A 16,904-nucleotide genomic window follows, 5' to 3' on the forward strand; every position below is an offset into this window, starting at 1 on the left:
CGGGCCCTGCTATCTAGTTTGAACATACTGAAGCTGGGCACTGTGGCTCATGCCTGTAATCCTAGCACTTTGGGAGGCCAAGGTGGGTGGATCACCTGAGGTCAGGAGTTTGAGACCACCCTGGCCGAAACTCCATCTCTGCTAAAAATGCAAAAATTAGCTGGATGTGGTGGCGCATGCCTGTAATCTCAGCTACTCAGGAGGCTGAGGCAGGAGAATCGCTTGAACCCAGGAGGCAGAGGTTGCAATGAGCCGAGATCGCACCATTGCACTCCAGCCTGGGCAACAGAGAGAGATTCCATCTCAAAAAAAAAAAAAAAAAAAAAGAAAAAAAGAAAAAGAAAATGTTTTTATTATTCTAAAAGGACCATCCATACCAGTATTAAGCAGTTACTCCTTATTCTCTTCTTCCCCCATTCTCTGGCAAACACTTCTTGTTATACTTGTTATACTTGTTATACTTGTATCTTTAGTGCCTTACATAATGTGTGGTTCAGAGTAAATGCTTAATAATTTTTATTGGAATAATAAATGAACTATGTACAAAAGGGGTAAAACCTTTAAATCACTTCATTTATCCACACTATTTTGGACTATGTGTGTCAGAAAGCATGCTGGGTGCAGAAAATGGAGCAGCTGACAAAACAGACAAGTCCCTGCCCTCATGGAGTTTATGATCTAGCCTAGTGCTGTTCCGTAGAAATGTTACATGGTCTATATATGTAATTTAAACTTTCTGGAAGCCACATGTATTAGTTTTCTATTGCTACTGTTACAATTACCATAGACTAATGTCTTAAAACAATGTAAATTTATTCTCTCATGTTACTAAATCTAAGAAGGCTAAAATATGTCTCATGGGCTAAAATCAAGGTTTCTGCAGGGCCACATTTTTTTTATTTTTTTGTAGCGGTATGTACTAAGTTTGTCATATCTGGCATGTGTTTTACACTAGAGCACATCTTAATGTGAACTAGGCTCATTTCAAATGCTTAAGAGCCACATGTGGCTTTTGTCTACCACATTGGTTATCACAGATCTGAGGAGAGAGACATTGAAAAAGTAATTATAAGTATGATAAGTGTCAAGAAAAAGTATACAGTCCTACAAGATGACACTCGAGGGATCCTAACCTCCTTGTCAGCTATGGGAAGCTTTCCTGGAGAAAGCAGAAAATAGCAGCCAGTGGATTGAGCCTTAGAAGTAGGAAGATGGATTGCATGCTTCCCTCCCCTCCCAGCTTGAAACTCTAATAGCTTCTGTTGTACTATCGCAACAGTCTGTGTTAAGCATTTGGTACCAATCTAAAGGGAAGTGATGGGGTTAGATATGCATTTCTTAGACAGTTAATTCTGGTTGCTTTTTTACATAGTCCTTTATTGTCATTCTTAATGTTTCTTCCTGAGTTGTATTATTAATTGAAGAAAATATTTTCTGTTTCATTGTCTTCTATTAAGTTCCTCATTAGACCACAAAGGCCAGTCCATTTTAATGGAGTGTACATTATTTTAGTTGTTTTTTAGTTTTTAGAAACATATGTATTACAACACAGTTCTAGGATGTGGTTTCTTATATTCTTCTCCCCCCATTTACCTCCAAAATACAATCAAAGTAAACATCTTCATCCCTTTTCACTGTCATGACAGTCATGCCACCTGTGTTGGTTGACTTTGCAGAAGAGGAACCTAGAGTAAAATACCAAAGGGCTAGCCAAGCATTTTATTGGGCAAGGAATACTACAGCTAGAAATTTGCTAAATTACCGAGGACTCTATGTCTTATTCTTTTGGTAACAATCCTCGTCCTATTGTTTTGACCCTCTGGGATAAATGGTCGCTCTTAATAACCACAATGTAAAAGCATCTTGTATTATAATCTCCTGAGATTTTAAGGTCAACAAGAAGGCAGAGGTTCTTCTTAGGAACAGTTTAATAAAACCAATCGTTCAGGAAGCTGTGACCTGACCACTATCTGCTGAAATCTTTTGTGTCACTTACCTCTGCCCGGAGTGCAGCTGATATATTTCCCATCCGTCAGGAGCAGGGCCTGGAGACAGCGAAAGCAGTAGTGGTGTAGCTTCCTGAGACTTCACTGAAATTTGTTTTCTGAAAACTGTCTCACTTTGGCAGACTTTCCACTCAACCCTCACTTGGGAAGCAGGCTCTGTTTGCTTCCTTTTGCAAGGAGGACTCAGAGATTTAAGATGTCAAATGGAGTCAAACTTCCTAATGGTTCTCATTATACCATCAATTGAGAAAATTCTGTGCAGTCCCCTGCATTCTTTTAGGAGGTCTCCATGGGGATTCTTTTTCAGTGAAGTTAAATATTAAAGGGCCAAGTGATTCACTCCATGCTGGACACTTGTACCTTTTCTTCCAAAATCTAAAATGTTCTTTTATTATAGGTGCTTAAAACAAATTTTAGATTCAGTTGTAGGTGAACTTTTAAAGCAATAACCTCCTAAGCAGAATATGGCTCTCTCACTTGCCATGCTGTCTCACCAGGCGTGCTGCTTTTCCTTCCCCACCTCTGAATTGGTTAAGAAGAGGCATGCAATTTGGTGTCTCTCCATATGGATGCCAGTCATTGTGGGAAAATCTTAAATAACTTCAATCATACACACCCAGTGTCTCTGCTGTGAATCCTTGTAAACATCCATACAGCGGATCTAGAGGGAAAGTCCCCTACTATGATAAAGTATGTTTGTAGGAAACCAGTGGTTTCTCTTTACTGATAATTCAGGCATGGCAGATTAAATAGCACAGATGCCCTGACTGGGATTAAGGTGGAAAACAAAGTGGTATGTTTTAGTCAGCAGTGGGAGTTTTGGAATTCTCAGTGTTCTTCCATCTCTCATAATTTTGGTTTGTAGCGAATTAAAAAGATTAAAAACTTTTGAAACAGTATGCATGACACACATATTAAATCATTTCCATTAATGTCCTCTAAGCATTGATTCTAACCCAAAACATTAATTTTAGTAGAAATTAATGTATTGTACAATGAAGGTCAGTTAATAGAGTGGGTATACACCATTGAGTGCTCAGGCTGAAAGAGGATTCTTGCATTTGTAGAACTTGCTGACAATACTGCACTTTTACTAATCGAATGGGAAAAGCTGTGTGGTGGCTTGCTTTCCTGATTGCCATCTTTATAACCTTTTAGGACCCATGTCTACCTGAAAAGTCCTTCAAGTGGCCTCTTGTTTTTTCCTATCAGATTGACAGATATATTATTACATTTTAAATAGCACTTAGTCTGTCATATGCAGCATTAGCCTTGAAGATTTGCAGTCCATGTTGTAATTTTGAGAGGGAAAATTGGTTAAATGACAGGAGAAATATGGCAGTTCATGCACAAAACTCTTTCTGAGTTTCGTTTTCTGTTCTAGTCATCCATATTCCTGTCACTAACCTCATTAGGTCAAGGGCTTAAAGGCATTTTGTACAGAATTGGCACATTTTACCATCCAAATGGTGGTTTTCCTTCCTGTTTAGGGAAGCGGTGGTTTTCAAATACCTCCAATTTTTAACTTGAAAAATTAATATTGCACAATGTATTTTGCCTCAGGAAGCCTTTAATGCTGAATACTGAAGTTTATCTCACTTTCTTCATAAGTCTGGGAACTCCTCAAACTTTTACCAGCAGCTGTAAAGATCAAGCAACTGAATTCACTTCTTTGGTAAGATGTTTTTTTTTTTCCCCAGTTTGTTTTTATGTTTGTCCCAAACTTATCAGGCATTGGAAGTGAACAATATGCTATGAGTTTGAATCTTTAAGGAATGTTAGCCATATTTATATTGAATGGGGAATACAGAATGAAACATCTGTAGCCCTCCATGGATGCCTGGGTAACATAGTTGCAGTGCTGTGCTGCCAGCTTACATCTGTGAACTCATCTTAATGGCAGGACATGAGAACACCCACAGTTCTTCATTTTTGCAGTGACAGCCATTGCATTTTATTCATGCTAATGTCACCCTGTCTCTTTAATATGAATGCATGTATGATAGTCAGCCTTGGACACATCTAGAGATAAAATCAAACAAGCTCCAGAGGATTCATAAAACACTATTTCTATGGTACAAACAAATAACTCTCTTAATATTGAGGCATCGGATTAGAGGAAGAAGCAGGCATAAGGGCATGTGGGTTCAATTATAGACATTTTTGAGTGCCTTCTTGGTTGTAGACACTCAGGTGCCAATACAGAGAAGTATCAGCATCAGTCCTGTGAAGGAGAAGTCACTGAAAAATGAACAGCATGAGGATGTGAGGCAGTGACATTCAGTGAGTCCTTGTCACCGGCAGTCATTAGCATTCAAGCCTACTATTAGTTTTCCATGTTTTATGTGATTTCCTTGACCAACCAGGGACCCTTTGGAACACTAGTAGCGGTTACTATCATACGAGTTATTGTTTCTTTCTGGAATGCCTTATATTTTTAGTACCAATGAGATACTTCACTGTCCCCATGTGCCTCTAAAAATTTAAAGAGAATCAAAGAATGCATAATTTATATATGTCCCAGAGGTAATGGAGTGACTCGATAATATGTATGAGGGGATGATTTTAAATTTCATGTCTTATGCAAGAGGTGATATTTATGTGAAAACTGCAAGAATTGGCCTCAGGGATAAGCAGATAATTATCCCTCTAACAGCAGGGTTAGATTCCAGGAGGATTACAGCTGAATGCTGTGGTTGCTCAGCTATGCCCTTGTGAATTACAGTTGCCACACTGGAACACATAGTAACTGATGCACTGCACAGAGCACACCTGCCTTCCACCTCTGGAGAGCACCTGCTGGAGACCTTGTATGTCTCAAAAGGCAGATGAGCAGAGATTTTCTGTGAAAGAATTCAGTGCAAGACTGAGTAAGATTTCTGTTTAACAGAAGAAAAAAATTGCTTTCTCCACTTTGGTCTGGGAGATGTTCACTGATGAATCAGCTGAAATCCATTGGTCTTGAAGATATGAGTGCCATGACTCCCCTGGATCATCATTGTTTTCACTGAGCTGTGAGCCTGAAAACCCTCTTTTCTTAAGCCTCTTGGCCTATGGAATGTTGGAATTGGAAATGTCTTAGTGTTTCCAACAGGCAAGAGAGCAAAATGATATTCCACTGTCCTCAGCTTAGTTAAGAATCTGTGTTTTGATATTTGAGCCAAACAATTCCTAACATTTGCTTTTGGGCATTTTGTGGCCTATTCATTTTTTCTCTTGGAAAATTTAGGTGCAAAGGAACAAAATCTTATAATCTAATGAGGGAAGGGGTTATGTAAGCACAGAAGGGCTGGTGAATTGGGGAGAACTTTTTTCCAGCCTGATTCAGTATTTTGCTTTTGTTTATCTCTATGTATCATAATGTATTTGTGTGTATATCTATGTTTTTTGTTTTTACATAGCAACTTTCATTTTTGTCTCAGAAAATGCTAATAAGTAAGTTGCCCTCTAATCTCTTAATTTGTCTTCGGCCTAGGTAACCTTTCTGCTTACTACACTGGTGACTGCCTGCTCCTGCTTTGAATCCTCCTTTCCTTTTGCTGGAGATTGTCTGACTCCTTGCCACCTTGTCTGATATGCACACAATAGCAAACAAATGCGTGGAGATTGCTGGGAGGGACTCAAAGGTTATCCACTTCAGCCCCTTTATCTCACAGATGAGGAACTGGAGGCCTTATATTTCTCTATTTTTAAACGATCTCCTTGAAATGTAAGGTTTTAAGGCAATTATAATTAAGCACCAACTCCCCCCTTGAGTTCACAGTTAGTTGAGAAGCAAACATGAAAGTGAAACAAATGGAGTGCGTAACATGAGCTTTATTACCAACATGACTGAATTGAGAAATATGACTTACATCTGTGACCACAGGGACTTAATACAACTCCTTTTGATGTAAACTGAGCCCTCAGTTACCGGCATTGGTAGACAGGCGTCATCCTCCCCTGCTGTGGCAGGCTGCTTAAAGCATAACAGAATAGGAAATTCTGTGCCTGTTATGAATTTAAGGGAGGAAGAAGATGAACTGCAAGTTCAATTCCTTCTCCCAAACTCAAAAATCAGATAAATTATTTCTTCCCAAGAATAAATAAACGAGAAGCTTCATTTATCTTCTGGTAGAGCTGATGTTCCCTCTCCTTTATAGAAACATGAGGAATGAGGGAATAGGCATTTATCAACAAAAGGGATTATGGAACCATTTGCCTAGGGACATCTTGCCTAAAATATGCAATATATAAAATATTGCTGTGCAAACAGTAGAATCCTTCCTGCTTTGCCCATTTGCTAATTCCTTTTCACCATACCTTTCCATCCCTCTTCCCCTCCACTCCTGCCCAAAAGGCCACTGAAGTCTTCCTGCTTGAGCCATAGTTTCTGTAATGAATTTGGATGAAAGGCACTCATTCACTCAACTGACTGTGGTCTCTTCTATCCTGGGCTTTTGTCTCCACTGAAATTGCTCTCAATGATGTCTTGGTTTGCCCTGCACACCCCTTTGTTTGTACTGTAAAATTAATCTCATCTGTTTGTTTTTCATCCCACTAAACCATTATGATACACTAATATGATTGATACCGCTTATTTTTTATTTTAATGTCCTTGGCCTCTGAGGTCCTCTAGGTTCTTCCTTGTTGTTCTTCCTAGTCTTCATCTATCCACATATTCTTCATTGGCTCCTAAATTTGAGGCCAAATTTTTAGTGATCTACAGGGTTCTTGCCACTTTTTCTAATTTTTCATTAGGTTCTCTTTATCCATCTATGGCTTCTGCTACTATCTATATGTTGCTGACTCCCAGATGACCATCTTCAACTCCAATTCCCCTTTCCCAGATTGAAGCCCAGATTTCCCAACTCTCTGATTTCTTCTGTGGTACATCTAACTGGGACTTTGAAATGTGAATGCCTCCAACTGAAACAAATGGCATCTCATAATGCAATCTGCTCCTGTTTTTCATTCTCCTTTCTTGGATAATATTGTCACTATTCCTTTTTTCTACCAAGTGGAAAACTTCAAAGATATCCTGAGTTATATTCAATGTGTCCTAAACTGTGCTGAGTGCTAAGAAAACAGAAAATTAAGAAAAAGTTCCTGCTCTCAACCAGCGCACAGATATTAATTTAACTTAACAAAGCACATGATTTGTGTAACTATAGAAATATTTATGGGAACGGTGCAGAGCTAACCCAGAGAAGGGAATGATTAACTTTTTCCAGGGTGTGGTATAGGATGATTTATGAACTGGGTTTTCAAAACCAAGTCAGAGTTTGTCGAGCAGACAAAAAAGCAAAAACACCACGTTAAAAGATGTAAAACCCAACATCATGGTGTAGTGAGGGAGCTTTAAAAAGCTCATTCTTGAGAATGGGAATTGGTTGTATGAGGCTAAGCAAAACAGCAGGGACCCAGATGGAGAAAGACAGTTATTTTTTAAAAATCTCTAAGGAGCTTGCCCTTTATATTCTAAGAAAAAGATTTTAATAAAGGATGACGTATTGTCTCGATCTGCCTTTCCATGCAGTTAAGCCAGGGGACCCTCCCTCTTCTGAGAGTGTCACTGGGAGTCTCTTTTACCTTAACCTGTGGGCTACAATGAAGTCAAGGTTTCAAGAAGAGAACCCAGGTCTGTGAGCCATAGCAAAGAGTCTGAGATACTTATGCAAGAGGGCAGAATGCAGAGAATCACCAGCAAATTGATTAATGAAGGTGCCCTAGTTCTGTCTGTCTGTCTGTCTCTACTTACCTACCTACCTACCATTCATTCACCTCTCTGTCTAATTTATCTATCTATCTGTCTGCTCTAGGTGGCTTTTATACGCTTGTGTGGCATGCTTCCTAAAAGAGCCTAATGAGAATAAGGAACCAGGGGTAGAAAAAGCAACCATGATCCAAAGTAGAAAGATCATTTTTATATCAGTTTAGCTTGGAAAGAGGCAAGGAAGGGCTATTGAGTTATTTCAGATGAAAGGTAAGTAAGTGAATGGCTGCGTTTATATCTAAGGATTGATTTTCTATTACCTTTGTTTTTAAAGCTTCTTTTGCAAAGAGACCTCAGCCATTTTTCATAAAACCAAAGTTTCAACAAACATGTTTTTGATTACCTGCACATGCTACAAGCCCTGGGGGTTGGACACACCTACCCATAGCTAGCAGACATCATGAAATCATTAGGTTGTACTTTCTCACCATGCTCAGCCTCAGAATTCTGCTCAAATCAGACCCCTAAGGCAGCCACTAGTAATAGATAAAAATTGGTTTTTGAAATGAAATGTTCACCTTCTTCTGTTTACTCTCATAGAATGAGTATCAAATGTGGGGATGAAAGTAATAATTATACTAATAGACCCAGATCAACAAATTAGTGTAGGAACTTGAATTTTGGCAGACCCAGAAAAAAAAACCTCCGTAGTTTTAGGACCCACTCTAGATAAAAGAATGGCTGAAGCTGGAATTGGTAACTGTGTTAGGGATGCCTCATTTTGGGTTATTTCTTATTTGCACTGCTCTCCCTCCTCTCAACTTGTGATCTGGCTTAACCCCTAGCAGCTCAAGTGGAGTGGGCCAGTTTATCAAAATGTTTCTTGGAGGAGGTAATCACTACCACACTAGTTTGGTTAAAGTATAATTTCCACAAACTTAATAACAGAAAAGCCAGAGGAGTCTCTGCCTTTCTTCCAAGGGCACCCTGACATGGCTGCTGAAGACAACTCTTCTTTGGCAAAAGCTGGAATTTTAAGTCAGATATTGTGTGTTCTCAGTGTGTGCCACTCTCTGTGGGCAATGTGCCTCGTGCCTGTTGGCTACTCAAGAGGTTTCATACGAAAGGAAGTGGAAAAAAGTTTTCTGGATTAGCCTTTTTAGGCAAAGCATTATCTGACACCTTTTATCAAAATATTGTTGCTGTAGTTATGTATACTATCTTTTGTAACTCAAGTTTATAAATAATAGTGCCACTTGTCAAAGAATTGAAAAAAGTATTACTCTGTCACAAATAAAGATTTGTCACCTAGGGATTTTTGGCATTATGCTTTGAAAGTTTGCAGATCAGTATTTTTATAGTATAGAAGCATTTCTGTGTTTTTTAGAGATGCAAAGTAAACATCTATAAATGTCATAAAGCTTTAAAACCCAAACAAGCTGTAGTCTCATTAGGGAGCAGGCTGGCTAGAATTCACAAATCTAAATATCCTGCCATAAAATTTATTGCAAACAAGAATCCAGGAAAAGGCATGTATGCAATTCAATAAATATCAAGCTCTGGGTTTCTAGCTTGATAAATGCAGAGATATTTGAAGTTACATAATCATATCCTGACTCAGGTTATCAGGATTTACAAATCTACTTTCTAAATTCTGTTTCTCTTCCTCGCAGACTGTGGGAACGAAGTAGACACGTAGATTAGGCACTGATCCCTCATCTACAAGGTACTCATCTCGCTATATCTCACCTCCTTTCCTCCAAATTATGAACATTTATGATTCTCTTTCTCCTACTTTTCATAAATATAAGATTAATTAATTATCAAGCCACATGTAGAAGGGATGAAATGAACTTTGAGAGTTAAGTTAATTACTCCAGGCAGTTATTATTATTATTATTTTTAAACAAAGTGCCTCTTGGGAAGCAGTTTATTTCCTGGATATGATTTGTCCCATTTTAAAGCATATCAAACACTGGAAATTATTGTAAGAGGGCTAGATAAAAGGAAGAGTGATAGAACTCTTTGGACTGAATATCACATTTTAAAAATAAGTAATACAAGTAAATTAGATAAAAAAAAAAACAAATACTAACATAGGGAAAAAGCACTTGGTACTGATTTGTATTAACACGTATATTTTGATAGCTATTCAAAGTATAATGAATATGTCTTAATATTGACCTTCCTGTTAAGGATTTGGTTGTGTGGTTTTTATCCCAAGCTTCCAGGCCACTAATTAAGCTCTCAGGTTTTAGTTGTACATATTTTTTCCTCCATCTGTTATGATGAGTTTTTTAAAAAAAGACCTTAGAGAGACCAATCAAGAATTGGCATGGAAATACTTTGTTCAAATTATAAATAAACAAATTGATTTCTTGGATGGAATAACATTTTCTGTTGGCTGTCTCTTCCTCTGGGAGGGCTCATTGTTCTGCTCATTCTTATTTTGATGGTCTGGACCTGGTCACTGAAAAAATAATAATTGACAGGGCTTTAGCTAAAAGAATTGCCATAATAAACTAACTCCAAAAATAATAATGGCATGCCCTTACATTTTATGGTAGCTTTTAATTCACAAAGCATTTTCACATGCATGAACATTTAAACTTATTTAGACTATAATTCAGTAAATTATTAAACCTTTCAAAGATCTACACCTTCTCTTCTGAGAGTAGAGACAATATCCTGTAATTATTTATCTCTCAGATGATACTAGATAACATTTAGTACAAATAACTAAAAGTTCTTAGCTTTTAGTCTTTGCTCAATTTTTTTCAGAAATAATTCTTTACCAAATAACCAGTGTTCCTTCCATATTGCTGCAGATAGAAGTATTTTTTAAAATAACATTCTAACAGAAGACAGATGTGCTATTGCCACTGAAAAGAACAATTTGTGTATTCTAAACTCAGAAATAAAATAAATAAATTTATTTGCCCTGGGTGTTCATTTTCCTTAGAAATACTAGTACAGTAGAATATATAAGGTATAATAAGTATAAAATTTATTGATCTATGCATTGATGATTTACATTAAAATAACTATATCTGAAATATCAAAATACCTGTAATTTGTGGCCAAATTCATTGACTGTGAGATAATCATCCTTTTTAAGAAAGCAGTATGACCGCATAGAGAAATGTCTTATTATTGCAAGAATAAAAAAAAAAAAAATCTAGTGTCAAATACAAACTGGCATATTAATTCATGCTAATAAATAACAAATGGGAAAAAAATGTAAACATTAACATCCCCAGAGAAACTTACTTATATTCAACATTTGTATATGAAAGCATAATTTTAGTAGCAAAAACATTTAGTTGAAACTTGGCTCAGGAAAACATGCATTTCTTAAATTTCCTTTTCTTAATTATCATCAGTCACAAGTTATTTTGCTACTGCAATGCACATGGTGATTATGAGGATCAAGAATTTAAAAATGAGGCCAACAAATAGAAAAATCTTGTTAAAAACTGCCATAATCAGTGAGATTCATTTTCTATCCATCAGTGGATCTGTTTTATTTTTCAGAATGATCCTAAGGGATGTTTACTAGGATGGTATGGTGGGGTTTTTGCTTGCTTGTTTTCTAACATAAATCTTAAAAGATTAGTTATGCACTAGCAACTGTCCTAGTTCTCCTGGTCTTGATTTACACATAGGTCACCCTTGGATTTTCTGCTGTTCCTAACTGATTTTGTCCAAAGTGCTCATTTGGAAGCTCACAGACAAACTAAGGAAACAAAAGGCAAGAATCTTTCCCTCATCTAAATAAATTAACTAAACTTAACTGACATTCTGCCAGATGGATCGAAATCCCCTACTTTCTAAAGAGCGTCTTTGTGGGTACTGTAGCTGTGACTACCCTGATTATCCTTCCCTCCCCTATGCCTTTCCCTTTCCTCACATCAGGCTCTTGATCCCAAGGCTTCCTCCGGCATCCGTGAGAGAGAGCCCCAAGCCATGGTAGCTTCTGAGGCTCTCAACACCATGCATTTTGTGTTCAGAGCTGAGGAGCTGCTAGCTGGCAACCAGCAGAAGGAAGGGAGAGATGTGTGTTTGACGTTCAAAGTTGGAATTCAGAATTACTTTTTGCTTAGGACCCTGGCACTTGGCCCCAGCCTCGCTGCCATTTCTTTTGTTCTACGAACACATCAAGCTCTTTCCAGCTATAACGTCTTTGTTCTTGCTGTTCCGTCTGCCAGGGACTTCCTGCCATTTATCTTCTGCCTCATTATTCAGCTATCAATTCAGGTGTCACTTCCTCAGAGAGGGCTTCCACCCCATGACAGCATCCGCTTTTATTTGCTTCATTGCACTCTCCACTCTCTGACGTAATCTCAATCTTACTCATCTGTTTATTTTTATGCTACTCCCCTTCCCCACAATAAAATAGAAGCCTCACAAGAGTAGAGATCTTGTTTCTCTTTGTTCACCACTATTACTTCGTTTTTAGGAGAGTGATGGACTGGTGATAGGCATTCATCAGATGCTTATTGAATGAAGAAATGAATGAATGAATGGGACTGATGATAGTATAATATCATTACTCTGCCTTTGCATTTGTAGTCAGGGGCTGCAGGGACCAGCCTGGAAAGTCCTCCATCCTGGACATCAGGATTTCTGTGGGAAAGGTGTTTCTTTTTAAAAATGTTTGCTCTAAAGGTTAACATTTGAAATACTACTCTGATAACAGCTGATTCAGTTTATTAATTCAGAGCAAAGAATAAGCAAACATTTTCATTTAAATAAACAGAGTTTGAGAAGTTGGCAATCTGGATTTTTAAAGTAATCCCTTCCTACTATCCAATCGCAGACTTTGACGGCACTCCCAGTAGTTTATTCGTTGTCCCTGAGGTGTTTTTGTAAGGTCCTTCTCCTCTTTTGGAATACACACAATACTTGATTTTGTTTATTTTAGGCCTCCCCCTCAAATCCTGTCTATTCCTATTCCTCATTGCATTTTTTTCTTTTCTATTTCTGTTATTATAAATTTTTAATTTTTAATTTTGTGGGTACATAGCACATATATTTATGGGATACATGAGATTTTTTGATACAAGCATGCAATGCATAGTTATCACATCAGGGTAGATGGGGTATCCATCACCTTAAGCATTTATCCTTTGTGTTACAAACAATCTAATTATACTTTTTTAGTTATTTAAAAATGTACAGTAAATTATTGTGTCACCCTGTGGTGCTATCAATACTAGATCTTATTCTTTCTAACTGTATTTTGTACACCTTACCCATGCACATTCTCACTAACTACATCCCGCTACCCTTCCCAGCCTCTGGTAACCATCCTTCTGCTCTGACTCCACAAGTTCAATTGTTTTGATTTTTAGATTCTCAAATAAGTGAGAACTTATTTTCTCATTAGAGAAAAGAACCAAAAAGGTCTCATTAGAACTCATTATGTTAAGTGAAATAAGCTAGGAACAGAAAGACCTCTAGCTCCATCATGTTGTTGAAAATGACAGAATCTCATTCTTTTTATAGCTGAATAATACTCCATTGTGTATATATACTCCATTTTCTTTAACCATTCATCTGTTGATGGACACTTACGTTGCTTCCACACCTGGCTGTTGTGAATAGTGCTGTAGTAAACATGAGAGTGTAGATAGCTCTTCAAAATACTGATTTCCAATGTCCTGGAGGGTTTCCACAAGGTTTTTTTGTAGCATTCTCACAGTTTGAGGTCTTAGAGTAAGTCTTTAATTCTTTTTTATTTGATTTTTGTATTTGACGAGAGATGGGGTCTAGTTTTGTTCTTCTGCATTTACAATTTTTTCAGCATCATATACTGAACAGACTCTTTTTCCCCAATGTATGTTCTTGGTACTTTTGTCACAAATGAGTTCACTGTAAATACATGGATTTATTTCTGGGTTCTCTATTCTGTTCCATTGGTCTGTGGGTCTGTTTTTATGCCAATGTCATGCTGTTTTGGTTACTATAGCTCTGTACTATAACTTGAAGTTAGTTAACGTGATTCTTCCAGTTTTGTTGTTTTTGCTCATGAGAGTTCTGCCTATTCTGGGTTTATTGTGGTTCCACATATTTTAGGATTTTTTTCTCTATTTCTGTGAAGAATGTAATTGGCAGTTCGAAAAGGTTTATATTGACCCTATAGAATGCTTTGGGTAGTATGGATATTTCAACAATATTGATTCTTCTAATCCATGAACAGGGAATATCTTTTCATTTTTGGCGACCTCTTCAATTTCTTTCATTAACATTTTATAGTTTTCATTGTAGAGATTTTTCACTTCTTGAATTCAGTTTGCTAGTATTCTGTTAAGAATTTTTGCATCAATATTCATCAAGGATATTGGTTTGTAGTTTTTTACTTTATTTTACTTTTTTAATGTGTGTTTGTCTGGTTTTGGTATCAGGGTAATACAGCCAGTGCTCGACTTACGACCACGATTGGTTTCGACAGACCGGTCGTAACACGATTTGGTTGTAAGTTGAGTAGGCTATATGTACAGTACTGTGAAATGATGTTATAAAAATCTTTAAGTCATATTTTATCATAATTTTCTTTCATTATTGTTATATATCATAATTTTCTTTGTTCATTTTATGCCATTTGTATCATCTCTACACCATTTTGTTTCTTATTTTTACATTCGTCAGGTTTAAGTAAAACACTGCATTACCAGTACAACTGGTTTAATATTTGCAAAATATACAAAATTACAAAATACAGGTGCATACAAAAATACAAAATACAGGTGTAAAAAATACCATAGGAAACATTTTCCCAATTGCAAAACATATCAAAATACATAAACATGTATGAAACATTTTATTGGCCACTGGTGCTTGGCTGCAGATCGTTGATGTCATCATCTGAGGCAGGAGTTGGGGTTACTGGAGTTGGTTTTTTCATAAACATGGTGAGCTTTGTCTGAATTGTATGTTTCTTTTTTTCTTCATAAATTTCATTATACGGACAAAACACATAGTGTGCCATCCATTCAATCCTTGCAAATTGTTCAATGTTTGGGTCCATTGCTTCGAAATGTATAAGAAGTTTATTGGGAGGGGTTTCATGAAAAATATCCAAGACACAAAACACAAATTGCTGTACCGAGTTTGGGATAACAGTTGAAATGGTGCACATGGAGATGGTAGTGCTGCCAGAAGCTGGTCCGCACTGTCGTACGCCCAGCTGGGCAAAGTTTGCGCTGCCAGACGCAGAGCAGTCGTGGCTAGTGGGTCGTAAAGTCGAATGGTTGTAAGTTGCCTAGGTCGTAAGTCGATCAATACCTGTAGTGGCATTGTAGAGTAAGTTTGGAAGTATGCCCTCCTCCTTTTTTCTTTCCAGAAGAGTTTAAATAGAATTGGTATTCTTCTTTAAATGTTTGATAGAATTCAGCAGCGAAGCCCTCAGGTCCTGGGCTTTTCTTCACTGAGAGGCCTTTTATTATAGCTCCAATCTCATTACTTGTTGTCTTTTGAGGTTTTGGATTTTTCTTCATGGTTCAATAAATTGGTAGAACTCTATGTGTCTTTATCCATTTCTTTTAAGTTTTCCAATTTATTGGCATTCAGTGGCTTATAGTAGGTTCTAGTGGCCCTTTTGCCTCCCTTTTCATCTGATTTTATCTGGGTCCTTCCCTGCTTTTCTTAATTAATCTAGGTTAAGGTTTGTCAATTTTGTTTAACTTTTCAAAAAACAAACTTTTAATTTCATCAGTCATTTGTATTGTCTTCATCTTAATTTCATTTATTTCTGCTCTGATCTCTATTATTTATTCTCTTCTAATTTTGTCTTAGGTTTGCTCTTGCTTTTCTAGTTAACTAAGATACATTGCTAGGTCGTTTCTTTGAAGTTTTTCTTCTTTTAAAATGTAGCTATAAACTTCCCCCTTCTAACTGCTTTCTCTGTAACCCCTAGGTTTTGGAATGTTGTGTTTCTATTATCATATGTTTCAAGAAATTTTTCAATTTCCGTCTTAGCCTCTTCATTGGCCCGCTGGTTATTCAGAAGCATATTGTTTACTTTCCGTGTGTTTGTATGCTTTCCAAAATTCCTCTTGTTGTTTGTTTCTAGTTTTGTTCCACTGTGGTCAGATAAGATACTTGATATGATTTCAATTATTTTAGAAATTTTCCAGACTTGTTTTGTGGCCTACCATATGGCCTGTTTCTGAGAATGATCCATGTGCTAAGGAGAAGAGTGTATATTTTGCAGCCATTGGACAAAATGTTGTGTAGTTATCTATGAGGCCCATTTAGTCTATAGTGTAGATTAAAGCTGATGTTTCTTTGTTGATTTCTGTCTGGATGATCTTTTTAAAAGTTCTGTAAGTGAGGTGTTGAAGTCTCCAGTGATTACTGTATTGTGGTCTCTCTCTTTAGCTCTAGTAACATTTGCTTTATGTATCTGTGTGTTCTAGTGTTATATTTAAAATTATTATATCCTCTTGCTGAATTGACCTATGGATCATAATTCTTTGTCTCTATTTATAGTTTTTGTCTTGAAATCTGTTTTGTCTGGTATCAGTATGTCTACTCCTATTCTTTTTTTGGATTCTATTGGCATGGAGTATCTTTTCAGTCTATGTGTGTCTTTATTTTCAGTCTATGTGTATCTTGATAGGTGGAATATGTTTCTTATAGACAGCTGATCATTGGAGCTTGTTTTTTTATTAAGTTTCATTTTTTCTATTCAGCCACTCTGTACCTTTTGATTGAAGAGGTTAGCTCATTTACAGTCAGTGTTATTATTGATAAGTAAGGACTTACTCCTGACATTTTGTTATTTGTTTTCTGCTTGTTTTGTGGTCTCTTCCTTCTTCCCTGTCTTCCTTTTAATGAAGGTGATTTTCTCTGGTGGTATGTTTTGATTTCTTGCTTTTTAATTTTTATATATCTATTGTATGTTTTTTTATTTGAGGTTACCGTGTGGCTTCCAAATATCTTATAACCCATTTTAAATTGATGACAATGCTAATTGCATAAATAAACAAATAAACAAAGAGAAGACTATTAAAAAGCTCTACACTTTAAACTTCATTCCCCAACTTTTTAACTTTTTATTGCTTCTATTTATGTCTTATTATACTGTCTATATCTTGAAAAGTTGTTGTAGCTCTTATTTTTCATTTTTTTCATCTTCCTACTCAAGATATGAGTAGTTTACACACTCAATTATAGTCTTATAATATTCTGTGTTTTTC

General features: G+C 36.7%; 1 protein-coding gene across 11 annotated transcripts in view; it reads left to right on the forward strand.

Annotated features, from left to right (window-relative positions):
- ENOX1 (ecto-NOX disulfide-thiol exchanger 1) overlaps nucleotides 1–16,904 on the forward strand; it is a 619,252-nt gene that overhangs the window by 208,276 nt on the left and 394,072 nt on the right. The window contains exon 1 of one of the 11 annotated variants that reach the window (XM_032294772.1): nucleotides 327–3,681. The exons of the other annotated variants lie outside the window; for them this stretch is intronic. The gene's annotated coding sequence lies outside the window, so the exon portion shown is untranslated. Of the gene's footprint in view, nucleotides 1–326; nucleotides 3,682–16,904 lie in introns of those variants that run through there. 11 annotated transcript variants of the gene reach the window in all.

The sequence above is a fragment of the Sapajus apella genome, unplaced genomic scaffold, assembly GCF_009761245.1.
Source record: "Sapajus apella isolate SASKATOON/1434 unplaced genomic scaffold, GSC_monkey_1.0 scaffold32, whole genome shotgun sequence".
In the NCBI taxonomy this organism is placed as follows: domain Eukaryota; kingdom Metazoa; phylum Chordata; class Mammalia; order Primates; family Cebidae; genus Sapajus; species Sapajus apella.